The sequence below is a fragment of the Schistocerca piceifrons genome, chromosome 8 (genome assembly GCF_021461385.2).
Source record: "Schistocerca piceifrons isolate TAMUIC-IGC-003096 chromosome 8, iqSchPice1.1, whole genome shotgun sequence".
Taxonomy (NCBI): Eukaryota; Metazoa; Arthropoda; class Insecta; order Orthoptera; family Acrididae; genus Schistocerca; species Schistocerca piceifrons.
This window is the reverse complement of record NC_060145.1, coordinates 198,362,826-198,377,977: the sequence shown is the minus strand read 5'-3', so window position 1 is coordinate 198,377,977 and position 15,152 is coordinate 198,362,826.

The following is a 15,152-nucleotide window of genomic DNA, read 5'->3' as shown; positions in this document are numbered from 1 at the left end:
AAGAATGATTTTAAGTTAGATTTAAAACTTACTTTACTATTTGCCAGAAATTTTACGTTATCAGGCAAATGACTAAATATTTTTGTTGCTGCCTGTTGAGCTCCTATCTTAGCCACTGACACCTTTAACAAAGGTGATTTGTCCCTCTTGTGTTGTAGGTACGGACAACACTGTTCTTCTCAAAGAGCGATGGATTATTTAAAAATTTCATTAGTGAATGTATGTATTTTGACAGTGCAGTTAAAACGACTGTGGATGAATACCACATATTATTCTTACTGCTCGCTTTTGAGGAATCAATACTTATTTTCTAAGTGATGAGTTACCCCAGAAAATTGTCCCGTTGTTCCATAAGTTATTATTCAGTGGAAATATGCAAAATTTGTCAGGGGGTTGATTCATTTGTTTCAAGGAATAGCATTTATACGAAGAGTAAGAGTAGGTCAACTTCATTGTTTGAGAAGGTCAGTAATATGCTTTTCCATTTCAAAAATACACTACTGGCCATTAACATTGTTACACCACAAAGATGACGCGCTACAGACGCGAAATTTAACCGACAGGAAGAAGATGCTGTGATATGCAAATGATTAGCTTTTCAGAGCATTCACACAAGGTTGGCGCCGGTGGCGACACCTACAACGTGCTGACATGAGGACAGTTTCCAACCAATTTCTCATACACGAACAGCAGTTGACCGGCGTTGCCTGGTGAAACGTTGTTGTGATGCCTCGTGAAAGAAGGAGAAATGCATACCATCACGTTTCCAACGTTGATAAAGGTCGGATTTTAGCCTATCGCGATTGCGGTTTATCGTATCGCGACATTGCTGCTCGTGTTGATCGAGAACCAATGACTGTTAGCAGAATATGGAATCGGTGGGTGCAGGAGGGTAATACGGAACGCCGTGCTGGGTACCAACGGCCTCGTATCACTAGCAGTCGAGATGACAGGCATCTTCTCCGCATGGCTGTAACGGATCGTGCAGCCAAGTCCCGATCCCTGAGTCAACAGTTGGGGACGTTTGCAAGACAACAACCATCTTCACGAACAGTTCGACGATGTTTGCAGCAGCTTGGACTATCAGCTCGGAGACCATGGCTGCGGTTACCCTTGACGCTGCATCACAGACGGAGCGCCTGCGATGGTGTACTCAACGACGAACCTGGGTGCACGAATGGCAAAACGTCATTTTTTCGAATGAATCCAGGTTCTGTTTACAGCATCATGATGGTCGGATCAGTGTTAGGCGACATCGCGGTGAAGGCACATTGGAAGCGGTTATTCGTCATCGCCATACTGGCGTATCACCCGGCGTGATGGCATGGGGTGCCATTTGTTACACGTCGCGGTCACCTCTTGTTCGCATTGATGGCACTTTGAATAGTGGACGTTACATTTCAGATGTGTTACTACCCTTGGCTCTATACATTCATTCTATCCCTGCGAAACCCTACATTTCAGCAGGATAATGCACGGCCGCATGTTGCAGGACCTGTACGGGCCTTTCTGGATACAGAAAATGTTCGACTGCTGCCCTGGCCAGCACATTCTCCAGATCTCTCACCAATTGAAAACGTCTGGTCAATGGTGGCCGAGCAACTGGCACGTCACAATACGCCAGTCACTACTCGTGATGAACTGTGGTATCGTGTTGAAGGTGCATGGGCAGCTGTACCTGTACACGCCATCCAAGCTCTGTTTGACTCAATGCCCAGGCGTATCAAGGCCGTTATTACGGCCAGAGGTGGTTGTTCTGGGTACTGATTTCTCAGGATCTATGCACCCAAATTGCGTGCCAATATAATTAAAAGAAATGGTTCAAATTGCTCTTAGCACTATGGGACTTAAGATCTGAGGTCATCAGTCCCCTAGAACTTAGAACTACTTAAACCTAACTAACCTAAGGACATCACAAACGTCCATGCCCGAGGCAGGATTCGAACCTGCGACCGTAGCAGTCGCGCGGTTCCGGACTGAGCGCCTAGAACCGCTAGACCACCGCGGCCGGCAAAATGTAATCACATGTCAGTTCTAGTATAATATATTTGTCCAATCAATACCCGTTTATCATCTGCATTTCTTCTTGGTGTAGCAATTTTAATGGCCAGTAGTGTATGAAGCATTCTAGCCTTGTTCATGTGCTACATAGGTTGTTGGTATGATTCTGTTTGTTGTACAGAGCTGAGAATAGTTTGTTTTCTCAACATTAGGGAGTGTCTAGTAGGCGTGTTGGCAGCTTTATTCCGACTCAGAGGAAGACGATTGGCGACTGATCCTACAGGATCCTCGGAGTGTAAACGCGTTGATTTTGGTCGCCGCTAGCGGTGGGACAGCGCAAACCCGATCTCACGTATCGATTTGCGAATTCGCTGGATGTAGCAGACAACGACACCGAGCTCAGTCAATATATCGTTGGTCATCAGTGCCGGTGCGGATTGGCCCTAGGCAGATGTGTGCAGATAGGCCTCGGAGGTCAAATGAGCACACAAGGTTTTATCAGATACTATTAATTAGAAATCGGGCGTAGCCGTTCAATGTAAGCCGAAACATTCGCAGTTTGCTCACAGAGGAACCAAACTGCTGCTAGTTTCATCTCGTTAACATACACAGTTAGTTTATTTACATAGACAGTACAAACCGTTTCCAGATACTACAAAGTGAACGATTACATTTGCTTAGAGTATTTCGATAACCATATACGTACACCCACAGACTCACTTGTTAACATGTTTAGGCAGCGGCATTCCCAGACCAGCTGATTATATGCTGTCTATTTAAAGCATTCAAATTCTTTCCATTTTTCACAGAGGCCTAATTTACAACAATTTTTTCATTTTCTTGATCACACGGGATAGTTTTATTTATTATGACCATTTTCGGTTCTCTTCTGTACTCATAATCAAATTTTGTGACTCATGTGTCATAATTGTTGTTGCAGTCTTGGGCCCAAAGACTGGTTTGATGCAATTCTTTATGCTGCTATATTCTATGCACGCATCTTCATCTCTGAATAACTAGTGCAACCTACATCCTTTCGAGCCTGCTCACTGTATTCTTCTGTTGTTTTCTCTCTATAGTTTTTACCCCCTCCCCTACTTCCCCCCCCCCCCCAGTATTAAACTGGTGATCCCTTGACGTCACAGAACGTATTCTATCAATAATCCCTTCTTTTAATGAAGTTGCACCATAGATCTCTTTTCTCCCCAGTTATATTCAGTACCTCATCATTAGTTACATGATCTACCCATTTAATCTTCAGCATTTTTCTGTACCACCACATTTCAAAGGCTTCTATTCTCTTCTTGTCTGAACTGTTTGTAGTCCACGTTTTACCTGCATAGAAGGCTACAATCCAGACAGATATACTGCTTGACAATTGCTAAGGAACAACTGACTCTTACTAAAGAAGAGCTGCGACTTGCTACAGAACAACCGACAATTACGTTGGAACACCAGACCAGTGATAGTAAAATGAAATGTAGAGGACGGGACGTGGTAACTGCAGCGACTCTGTGCAGAAACGCTCTGCATGCGTTCGACAGTTCATGCAGTACACTATTTGACATATGTTATCGTGGGACTGGTTGTAGTGCATCATTTACAGCAACATGTCCGCAAAATATAATTTGAGTGCTTACGATTATGGACGAGCAGTTTGGCGGCACAAAGCCAAAGTCTTACTACTCTGGCACATTAACAGTTGTGTCCAAAAGTGTCAACTCGCCATTAAAATAAAAAAAGCCTCTGAAGATGGAAATGCTAAGTGAAAGCGTGCTGATGGTCGTAGATGGATCATCGCATTGCAAGAGGATCGATACGTAATCCTGGTGGCCAAAAGAAACACACTTCTCACTCCTAGGCAGATCTCTGCAATCTTGCAGCCACAACTGGTCACGTGTCTCCTCCAGAACCATTTTGCAACGACTAAATCAGGATGATTTGTATGTTCAGAAGTCTGTTAAAATCCCACTTCAACCACACCATCATAGAGAAAGAGTTCTTTGGTGTAGGCAGCATGTTGGTTGGGACAGCAACAGTGTTCCACAGTGATGTTCTCTGACAAATCCTACTTGACTATGGCAAGTGCTTCTGGCCATCAGATGGTGTGGACAGGGGAACATGCTGCACACTACAGAATTGTCAATGGTGTCATCGGCATGACCTAGAGGCTATGGTGCGAGCAGGCAGTAGTAGTAGTAGTGGGGCAACAGCGCCATGAGGACAATTTGTTAGTACAGGTTGCCTACATTCACTGGCAAGTATACATTCAGGGTCATCCCTATTGTTCTCCTTTGATTGACAGGTCCTTAGCCTATTGTTCTACTAAGAGGATTATGGCCCCTAGTGATAATACTTCAATCCTTCTTTTTGATTGAAAGGTTCTTAACCTATTGTTCCCCCAGCCCATCCCCTCCCAATCCTCCCCCAACCTCTCAGGAAACCTCCAACCCTCCCCCTCACTGATACAGGTATACTTTCAGGACTGATTTATTCGAATAGCCCCCTCTCACTCCATCAGTTTCATTGACTACTTAATTAAATGGATCAATTAATTAACCTCTCCCCCTCTGGTAAACCTCCCAACCCCATCTCTCCCCCTCTCATACCTGGAAACTTGCAGCTCTGTGCTGGAGAGGAAGGATCGTATGACAGGAAATATTGTTTATTTATAAAAAATTCATTTTTCAGGGGTTGGATCTCTCTTGCTCATCATTATCCGCTGTTTGGTAAGATGCAGATCTTGTAAAATACATCGAAAGGAAGTAATTAAATCGATCGGTTTTTTATTCTGATTGTGCAAGGAATACTGTCATGAAACACCACTCACGTATAATGATACTGTTAAAAGTCTTTCGATCACGAAACATGCGCTGTCCAGTGGCCCTCATAGAACGCCACGCGTGCTGGGTCCTCGGAGTCAGTGTGCACCGGCGGTCCCCACAGAGTGACGTGTCTGTTAGTGGCTGTGCCATGTGCCTGTGTTCAAGGGGTGGTGGCTCGGGCCCTACGACTGACAGACTGGATGTCACGCTCATCACTGAACATAAGCATCGGACGACAGTAACCCTTTGATACTTGATACCTGAGAAATTCGTGTCGCAACATGTGCTCTCTCTTTATTTCTGTCCTGCCAGGCCTACCGTCAGTTGTGGTCAGACCGAACCGCAAACAAAGCAGCATTTACTTGGCAAGCCCCTGCAGAATACCAATGCACGCTAGAACTCCTTTTAAGGCGAATGCCTGTCTGAGAATCGATTCCGTCCTGGGCTCTAAGTTGCCCTAAGTTTCCTGGCGCACTTTCTTGTGTTACATTTCATGAATTGCTTCAGGAGTTATTAAATCTGGAATTATCACAGTAAATGATAACAGCCAACCAGTTGCAGAATAAGGATTTATTGAAATCCTTGACCACGGTTTCGGCATATCTAAATATACCTTCATCAGAAGCAAAAATCCACCTGAACAGGAAGACACCTTCATTAGCAAAAAACTTAGCAACATAACTGATATATTACATTTATACCTTTAAGTAACCATGAAAAACACCAAAGTATTACAAGTACAAACACTTTGAATCACTTACTAAAATCACATCCTGCAGTGTAGATGCATAAAACAATCCTTGTATTCCATTTTTGGGGAACGTATCATACAAGATAAGGAGACGTCTGCAGAAGCAATACGGTATAGAGTTGCCTTTTCCGTAAACAATAGCTTAAAAAAAAAGAGTGATTCATATGCTAGGGCACGGGAAGAACTTGGCACTAAATCAGGAGTTTACAAAATTACTTGTAACGACTGCCCCAAATATTACGTTGTACAGACAGGTAGTTCAGTCTGGAACCGCGCGACCGCTACGGTCGCAGGTTCGAATCCTGCCTCAGGCATGGATGTGTGGGATGTCCTTAGGTTAGTTAGGTTTAAGTAGTTCTAAACTCTAGGGGACTGATGACCTCAGATGTTAAGTCCCATAGTGCTCAGAGCCATTTTTGAACAGACAGTAGACCCATTAAAGTAAGATATAGAGAAAACATGCTAGGTAAAAATGGGGAAAACGTGTACAATTCTACGTTTGCTGAACATCTATTGCTCTTACAACATACGCCATGTAAACTGGATGACGTAGAATTGCTACACGAAGTGAGTAAGGATTACAAACTGGACCTCTTCGAGGAATTAGAAATTTTCAAGCACCTATCTCGAAAAGATAGATATATTCTTAACGAACAGGTTCAGCTTAGAAACAAAAATTTCTTGGACAGTTTCAAACCCCTTCTTGCTCAAACGTAATATAGTCTGTGCTGTCTAGTGGCTAGTTTTCTTGTCTGTTGATGCTGGTGAGATGCTCCTTTCCTGTCTTGTTCGGATTTTACGTATTTTTGATGAATGTTGTTCATGGTTTTCGATGTGTATGTGTGGTTTAAGTGATACTGTTATGTTTTTTATTCATGACGACTGTCGGTTTCGATTTACAACATTTTGGCATTTTCGCTAGTTTGTATCCTGGCCTTTAATTTGCGCGAGATTCTCGCGCATAACACTAGTGCCCTCTCTCGTGGGATATGTTCCTTAGCGCAAGCTTCACCTGCTTGGCAGTAGAACACAGGCAAATTGGTGTTCATATTTTATATTGTATGCGGGTGTTTTAAATGGTTCTGATGTGTTTTATTTATTAAGACAGAGGGTTTAAATTAGCAAAACCTTCAAAATTTTGATGCGTTTGTGGATGTATCCCGGTCTTTTAATGTGCGCGAGTGTCTCGCGCATACCGCAAGTGCCCTCTCTCGGTGAAATTGTCTGCCCTAGTGCTCCCACACCCTCTTCACGCTAGTTCACAGGCTAAGTACTGATAATATGCCGTGTTCACATCGACCGCCTATTTATATTATGCTGTACAGATGGAGGTGATATTTTAGTTTTAACTACTGACGACGCCTTTGGCATGATTGTTTTATGCATCTACACAGCAGGACGTGATTTTAGTAAGTGACTAAAAGCTTTGTGATTGTAATACTTTGGTATTTTTCATGGTTACTTAAAGCTATAAGTGTTCTATCTCAGTTATATTGCTAAGTTTATTGCTAATGAAGGTGTCTTACTGTTCAGTTGGATTTAAATATACCTAAGCCGTGGTCAAGGATTTCAATAAATCTTTATTCTGCAACTGGTTCGCTGTTATCATTTACCGTGAAGATTTTCAACAGCTGCTGCCCCAGGCATGTTTAAAATTTTGAGATAAATCTGGAATGTAACATCACATTTTGAAGATGTCACAGGAAGTAAATGTACCACTGTGTAAAGAGAGAGATGTGCAATTCTGAGGAATACCACCACTGCCACACTTGAACAAAGACACTAAAAGAAAAGACCATGACACACTTATGAAACCATCCCAGAGACACTTCACTGAATTTGTGATAAATACAAGGTGTTTCAAGAGTTATAACACTCCACTGCCGTTTGTGCACGCTCCTTTGGTCGCGGTTGGACGGAACCACAAACAAAGCAGCGTTTACCAGTAAACCCAGGCAGAATACCGATGCACAGGAGAACTCCTTCCAAGATAAATGCCTGACTGAGAATGGATTCCGCCATAGCTCTCTAAGCTGTCATCTGTGCTGGAGAGGAAGGAACTCATGGCAGGAAATTCAATTATATAGCATAGGATACACTGTCTATTCATAAAATTGAATTCGCAGGGGCTGGATCTCTGTTGGTGGAAAAGCTCACATCCAGCAACTACATGTCCTAATTACGTAATTACTCTGCTGCAGATTGGAGGTGTCTTTTCATGTGTGCACTCACCTTGACATGCAGAGATCGACTGAGCTAGTGCACAGTGCCACCATCAGAGGATATCCCCCTGGCCACCCCTCTCCACCCCTCCCAAAAAAAAATTGGTAGGAAGAAGACTCACTCTGTGCTGGAGAGGAATGATCTAATGACACGAAATTCAAATCAAAGTCAATAATATAGTGATATGTATTCTTTTTTTAATTAGTTTGCAGGAGATGGGGTTCCCCCATTTGGGTAGACATGATAGCTGCACCCTCCACCCTTGCTCCCCATGACATAATAAGTGTAATCACAGGGGAATGGAATGAAGTACATTATAGTAGCCACCGTTTGGGATCTCCAGTGTGTGTCTGTTGTCAGGGCCCCGCCACAGACGTCAAAACAGCCCAAACTCCTAATTATAGATCACGTTACTAAATACCACCAATCACGGAGCAGATACCGACCTCCTTTGATCTCGCGCCCCAAACAAAGCATCAAGTGGCGGCTTTCTGTTGACTGGCATATTCCAGACTCGCTTCCTGTCTCTGTCGCTCTCAAGAGGCCACTCGCTACTTGCCTGTGTGAACTAATGTCTCAAAACACGAGGATGGAGGTTATCATCTCTCCTCAGACTATTCTATTACTTTTGGCTAATGCTGGAGACAAAAGGAAAGATGACCCAATTTCGATATCAAAAATAGAATGAAATGATCCATTTGTACTACCCAGTCAAATTAACTGTTTATCAATTTAGAGGAGTGAAACAGGTCGTTTCAAACATTGACTTCCACCTTCGATGATCCTTCTTCATAATAAAACGTATTTTCAACGTTTAATTATAACACACAAGCACTATGCAAATCAAATAATGAAATTTCCGTCACAAATAGATCGTAGTGCTAAATACACTGCTGGCCATTAAAATTCCCACACCAAGAAGAAATGCAGATGACAAACCGGTATTCATTGGACAAATATATTATACTAGAACTGACATGTCATTACATTTTGACGCAATTTGGGTGCATAGATCCCGAGAAATCATTACCCACAACAACCACCTCTGGCCGTAATAACGGCCTTGATACGCCTGGGCATTGAGTCAAACAGATCTTGGATGGCGTGTAAGGGTGCAGCTGCCCATGCACCTGTAACACGATACCACAGTTCATCAAGAGTAGTGACTGGCGTATTGTGACAAGCCAGTTGCTCGGCCACCATTGCCCAGACGTCTTCAGTTGGTGAGAGATCTGGAGAATGTGCTGGCCAGGGCAGCAGTCGAACATTTTCTGTATCCAGAAAGGCCCGTACAGGACCTACAACATGCGGTCGTGCATTATTCTGCTGAAATGTAGGGTTTCGCAGGGATCGAATGAAGGGTAGAGTTGCGGGTCGTAACACATCTGAACTGTAACGTCCACTGTTCAAAGTGCCGTCAATGCGAACAAGAGGTGATCGAGACGTGTAACCAATGGCACCCCATACCATCACGCCGGGTGATACGCCAGTATGGCGATGACGAATACACGCTTCCAATGTGCCTTCACCGCGATGTCGCCAAACACGGATGCTACCATCATGATGCTGTAAACAGAACCTGGATTCATCCGAAAAAATGACGTTTTGCCATTCGTGCACCCAGTTTTGTCGTTGAGTACACCATCGCAGGTGTGGTGGAGCTTCAAGGGTAGCCGCAGCAATGGTCTCCGAGCTGATAGTCCAAGCTGCTGGCAAATGTCGTCGAACCGTTCGTGTAGATGGTTGTTGTCTTGCAAACGTCCCCATGTGTTGACGATCCGTTACAGCTATGCGGATAAGATGCCTGTCATCTCGACTGCTAGTGATATAAGGCCGTTGGAATCCAGCACGGCGTTCCGTATTATCCTCCTGAACCCACCGATTCCATATTCTGCTAACAGTTATTGGATCTCGACCAACGCGAGCAGCAATGTCGCGATACGATAAACCGCAATCGCGATAGGCTACAATCCGACCTTAATCAAAGTCGGAAACGTGATGGTACGCATTTCTCCTCCTTACCCGAGGCATCACAACAACTTTTCACCAGGCAACGCCGGTCAACTGGTGTTTGTATATGAGAAATCGGTTGGAAACTTTCCTCATGTCAGCATGTTGTAGGTGTCGCCACCGGCTCCAACCTTGTGTGAATGTTCTGAAAAGCTAATCATTTGCATATCACAGCATCTTCTTCCTATCGGTTAAATTTCGCGTCCGTAGCACGTCATCTTCGTGGTGCAGCAATTTTAATGGCCAGTAGTGTATATAGGAGATCTTGCACGCGCCCTCCTCCACCACAACTTTTCCACTGAACATGTCTGGTGAAAGAAGTCCTGACAATCACACAAATTCAGCAATCACGAAGTGCACCGTCTGCTGACTGCAGGGTAGCCTCACACGCGCCGGCCGGGAGAGAGAGAGAGAGAGAGAGAGAGAGAGAGAGAGAGAGAGAGAGACCCACACCCGCGCTGGCCATGCCCGCCTGCACCGAACGGAAATGTGCACGCAATACAACTGTCGGAAACTATAAATTGATCAATCGAGAATTTGATGTCGCGACTGGGTTTTTAAAAGTGCTATAGACTTCCTAAATTGGTTGTCTCTGTTACATTCGGCAGGAGGGAAGATTGTTCTACAACGTGATAGAATAGAGACAACAGTAAATACAGCTGCAGGGCAGATTCCACTCCGACGTATTGAGAAGCAGTAAACAAACCACCATCCAGTCAATAGCAATAAGCTGTCATGGCTAGATGTCAGAGACAGCTGAAAACACTTGCACATCCCGCGCGCTCATGTCCTGAGGTCCACATGCAGCGCGCCCGTCCCCCTTGTACACCGCCAGCGCTGCCGTAAGGACAAAATTGGAAATTTGTGGTAAGGTCTTATGGGACCAAACTGCAGAGGTCATCGGTCCCTGAGCCTCCACACTACTTAATCTAACTTCACCTAACTTACGCTATGCACAACACACACACCCATGTCCGAGGTAGGACTCGAATCTCCGACGTAATGAAGTCAGTGCCGCCACAGTCGTGGACGTGCGTGTACGCCAGAGTGCACCACCCCCGGCCATGGAGGGCATCCGGGGATGGTTAGAGTGGTAGGAATTCAGATGCTATCGACACGTCCAGTGCAAATGTCCGTCTTTTTGAATCTTCTCTCACGCAACACACACACGCCCGCTTCCGTCGCGCTCACCCAGCACTCTGGTCACTTCACCAGCCCTCGCTGCTGTGGGCGAGATCAGATAGGTTGGTACATTCCTTGTATACGTCACAGACTGACCTAATCTGTTACTTCCGGTTGCCGACTCCTTGTGACCGCCTTTGCAGGCAGCCGCGGTGCACTGCGAAACAAGCAGCTGCAGCTTGGATCCATACAGTAGTTCTGAAAACAATTCCGCCCCGACATAGACCCACCAGTTTAAAAAACCTGCTTTATCATATCCGAGACAGCGATGTTGTTGACCATACAACTCGAATTTCTCCCTCGAAATGTAGTTTCCTTCCGTTCATACGAATTTTTTTCGAACATAGAAGAAATCGGAGAATACACGCATTTTCACGTCGCTGAAGTATCGTTGTGAAAATACTGTACAGGACTATAGCGTAGGCTGCATTAACACTAAGTAGTTTTTCATCAGGTAGAAAAATATCTGTTCCTATCTGTCACGTTATGCATCATAGGACTAGAATATTAAACTCACTTTTGGCTCATGACAGAGTGGTAAGATCTACCGTTGTTCAGAACGCCCCCTCACTTTCTAACTCTCTCTTAAGGTAACCAAATGTCTCGCCACATAAGGTCTTTTAAGGTAACACAAAGAGAAGTTGTAAATATAAGTTTTATACTACATATCACTTTATAAATTCGGTAACACATCTGATTTTATTACGATGGTTGTCTCTCTCTGTATAGGTGGACGAGTCAAATACCGTTAAAAGATATCGCCTAGCCATCGCTTACACCCGCCAGGTGGCATGTCACTGATATCAAACTGATAGGCTCATTAATTAAATCGATCATGCGAGTCACTTCGCATAATGAATAATTTTTCTTGTGGAGTAATCGGATTACACTCACCAGGTGGTTCAAATAGAAATTCCTGGAGGGACTACGATGTTCTTTCCGAGGAACACTATTGAGAACCGACATTTGAAGCTGACCATGGAAGTATTCTACCACCGGCAACACACATTACACGTAAGGACTGCGCTGCTAAAAACACGATCACAACTACTGTGTTACCGTCAAACTGCATAAAAAGCGATCTTGGTTCTAAAGGCAAACACAAGATTCGCTGGTAGTGTGACGCATTCTGGTACAAATGCTGTCTACGATTTGGAATCAAGTCTCTCCACTCAAACACATACTTGCAATGGGTACTATGGAGACATATTTTAATGATTACAGCCACTGGTGAATAATACTCTTGCTACTCTCATATATCGAAACGAGTCACCTTTTTCGAACCTATCTGCTACAGCTAAGCTCCAACGTGGTTTTAGACAATTCCTCTGCATCCTGTAACTGCTCCTCAGTCGCTACTCCGGCCTTCCTGGTGCTTCGTCCATGCTATCGTCCCAATTTAAGTCGAAACTGAACAAAAGTCGGAGAGCGCTATATCCACTACCTTCTGCAACCTGTGTAGGAACAGGTTGAACTTTGTTAATGCAACAGGACTGTCTTTTGACCACTCGTTGAAATGGGAACTTGTTGCCGTAGCTCCGCCAACTGTGTCCAATGTGTAAGGTCAGTGCAAATGAAGTTTTCTCCTGCAACACGAAGTAGTATAACTTCATCGTACAGAGACTGGAAGAAGGACGACGATTTTGCTATTGCATTGCAATGCGTTTCCAACTACACACAGGTAGACGAAATAAAAGCTTTCTGGGTATGGTACTGCGTCATATTGTATAAAACTACTGCTGGAGAACGACCAACGTTTTGGCCACGGTTGCAGCAGCCTTCTTCTGGGTCTACTGGTGCGTTCTAGCTACGAAGTGTCCCTTAAATTTGGTTACTGCTGTTCACTGCTTATGCCATTGCGTCATAATTTTAAAAAGATAGTTTGTTTCATTGGTCACTTAGGGAAGAATGAGAGGGAACAAACATTCTATCATCGTTATTTTGTACCATCCATTAGAGAAAAACTGTGAACTACAAGAGGCCCGCTAATTTCATCCGACAGAGAACTCAAAAAGATTTTTACCGCATCTCTCTCTTCCAATATATCGAAAACAAATACCGTCTGTGTGCCGACATTGAGTATATATGGCGATCCTATTAAATATACAGGTATTGATTCATTGGAGCAGGTGGCCAGTGATCCAAGTCGCTTGCACAGACCAGTGTAAAGTTTCATCGCCTGTACTGTAGGAGAACCATATCCCACAGATTATCGGTCACAAGCCTGTTGCCTGACATATTGTTTTTTCTGGTGGGACACGCTTTGTACAACGCCATAGATTTTGTTTTCTCCGCCACGAATTAGAGGTCTTGTCATGTTCTAAACTGACATTAACAACTTTTGATTCATTGGCTCTCACAGAAAACTGGACATTGCATGGGGTAAATCATGTTGCTGCTGCTCCCACAACACACATATTGGATGATTGAAATAAAAGACAGTCACAACACAAGGAAACTGGAAGAACTTGTAATATTAGTAATTTTCGACTCACGAACATTAATATACGCTCAATAGTAAATGCCTGATGGCCTAAAGTTATCGAACAATTGTAAAGTAAAAGAAATGAACCATCGCATAGCACCGACAGTGTCTATTATTCTTTATCTTTGCCGTTCTTGCGCGGTGCCTGTAAATCTCTATGTACATGTATCGATTAATGATATAAAAATGAATTCTGTTGTTTCAAGACAAATGAGGCTTTTGGCGCCTCACCTTTTACTGTTTGTATTCTATGAAAAGCGGCCGCGGACTTGCTGCGTTCCGCAACAGTATTTTATATTCTATGTGAAAATATTGAGTGAATATGCTAAATGTTATTTTTTTTTTTCAATCAGAAAACATGTAGTTTCTTGTAACTGATTACGAACAGACAGCATCAAGAGTATTTAACCACAATGGTCATCTATTGTAATATAATATGAAAAGGTACGTAGCATTAAAAAAAGGTGTGTTACAGATAAGTGTGCTTATTTTAGTAAATTAACCTTGATGATTTCCATCTCCTCATTTACTTGAATTATAATTATTTTGTGTTACTTCATCACCAGAAATTACGATCACGCTGATGGGCCGAAAGCAGCATGAGGCAGAAGGAACATTATCGTTTTCCTATTACTTCTGAACCAACTTTTTGTGTAGTGTTGCATTTCTTTTAAAGTCTATAAATCTTCTGGTCCCTTAGTGTTGATCCGGGTATGACTACATCGCGACTATAAAAATGCACAGAAATGATAATGTTTCTTACGAACGATCTCAAATATATATGAATATGCTGCTCTTATTCAGGTATTTACGGCTCAACGTATGTTATTGTAGTAGTGTAATCAATCCCTGATTCTGTTGCCAAGTGGTCCACCAAAATATTCACTTTTTCGACATTAAAAAAAAGTAACAATTCTTTTTATTTTCGTCCACAAAGAGCAACGCTACACTTGGCGCCCGAACAGGGACTTGATCAAAAATCATTTCATGTATGTGTTTAAAAATTTTTCACTGCTTGTTCTAATAATTGTTTCATTTTTTCATGTGGATGCAATTCAACCGAGAAAAAGAAGTGGGAAAACCTTTTAATTAATTCAGAAGAACGATTGATGAAATTACCAAAAAACGCGAGTATCCAGCCGTATCACCATCACGACAGCCATAGTAAGTCAAATTTTTATACGCAGTAGCCAAGCTTTCGAAGTGACGTTGCATCTTTCGAGTTGATCAGAACGTAAACCTGTCTTTCCTTGCCTTGAAATGGCTTTATTTCAATTTGTCCATAGTCCATTCTTATGTAGTTAAATTCAGTGAAAGTGTACCATTGTTGTCAGTGCATAAAAAATTACGATATGGCGGATAATTACGCTCAAAACTGGTAAAACGTGTGATATTTCATTTATTTGTAATTAGTAGGAACCATCTTGTCTTCTTGGCGTACATGAACGTCAGTTGTTACCCAGAGTTAAAAATTTCATATTAGGTCCCAGTAAGCCATAGCACTACGTCACAGACAAACGACTGACGGCAGTGACAAACAATATCTGTAGCATTTTGACGTTTGAAATAATTCATGAACATGGCTGACGGTAAACAGCGGACACAAACAAAAGCAGACGACAGCGGTGATGCGAATGGACCTCACTATCCATTACGATCACTCGCGATAGGTACA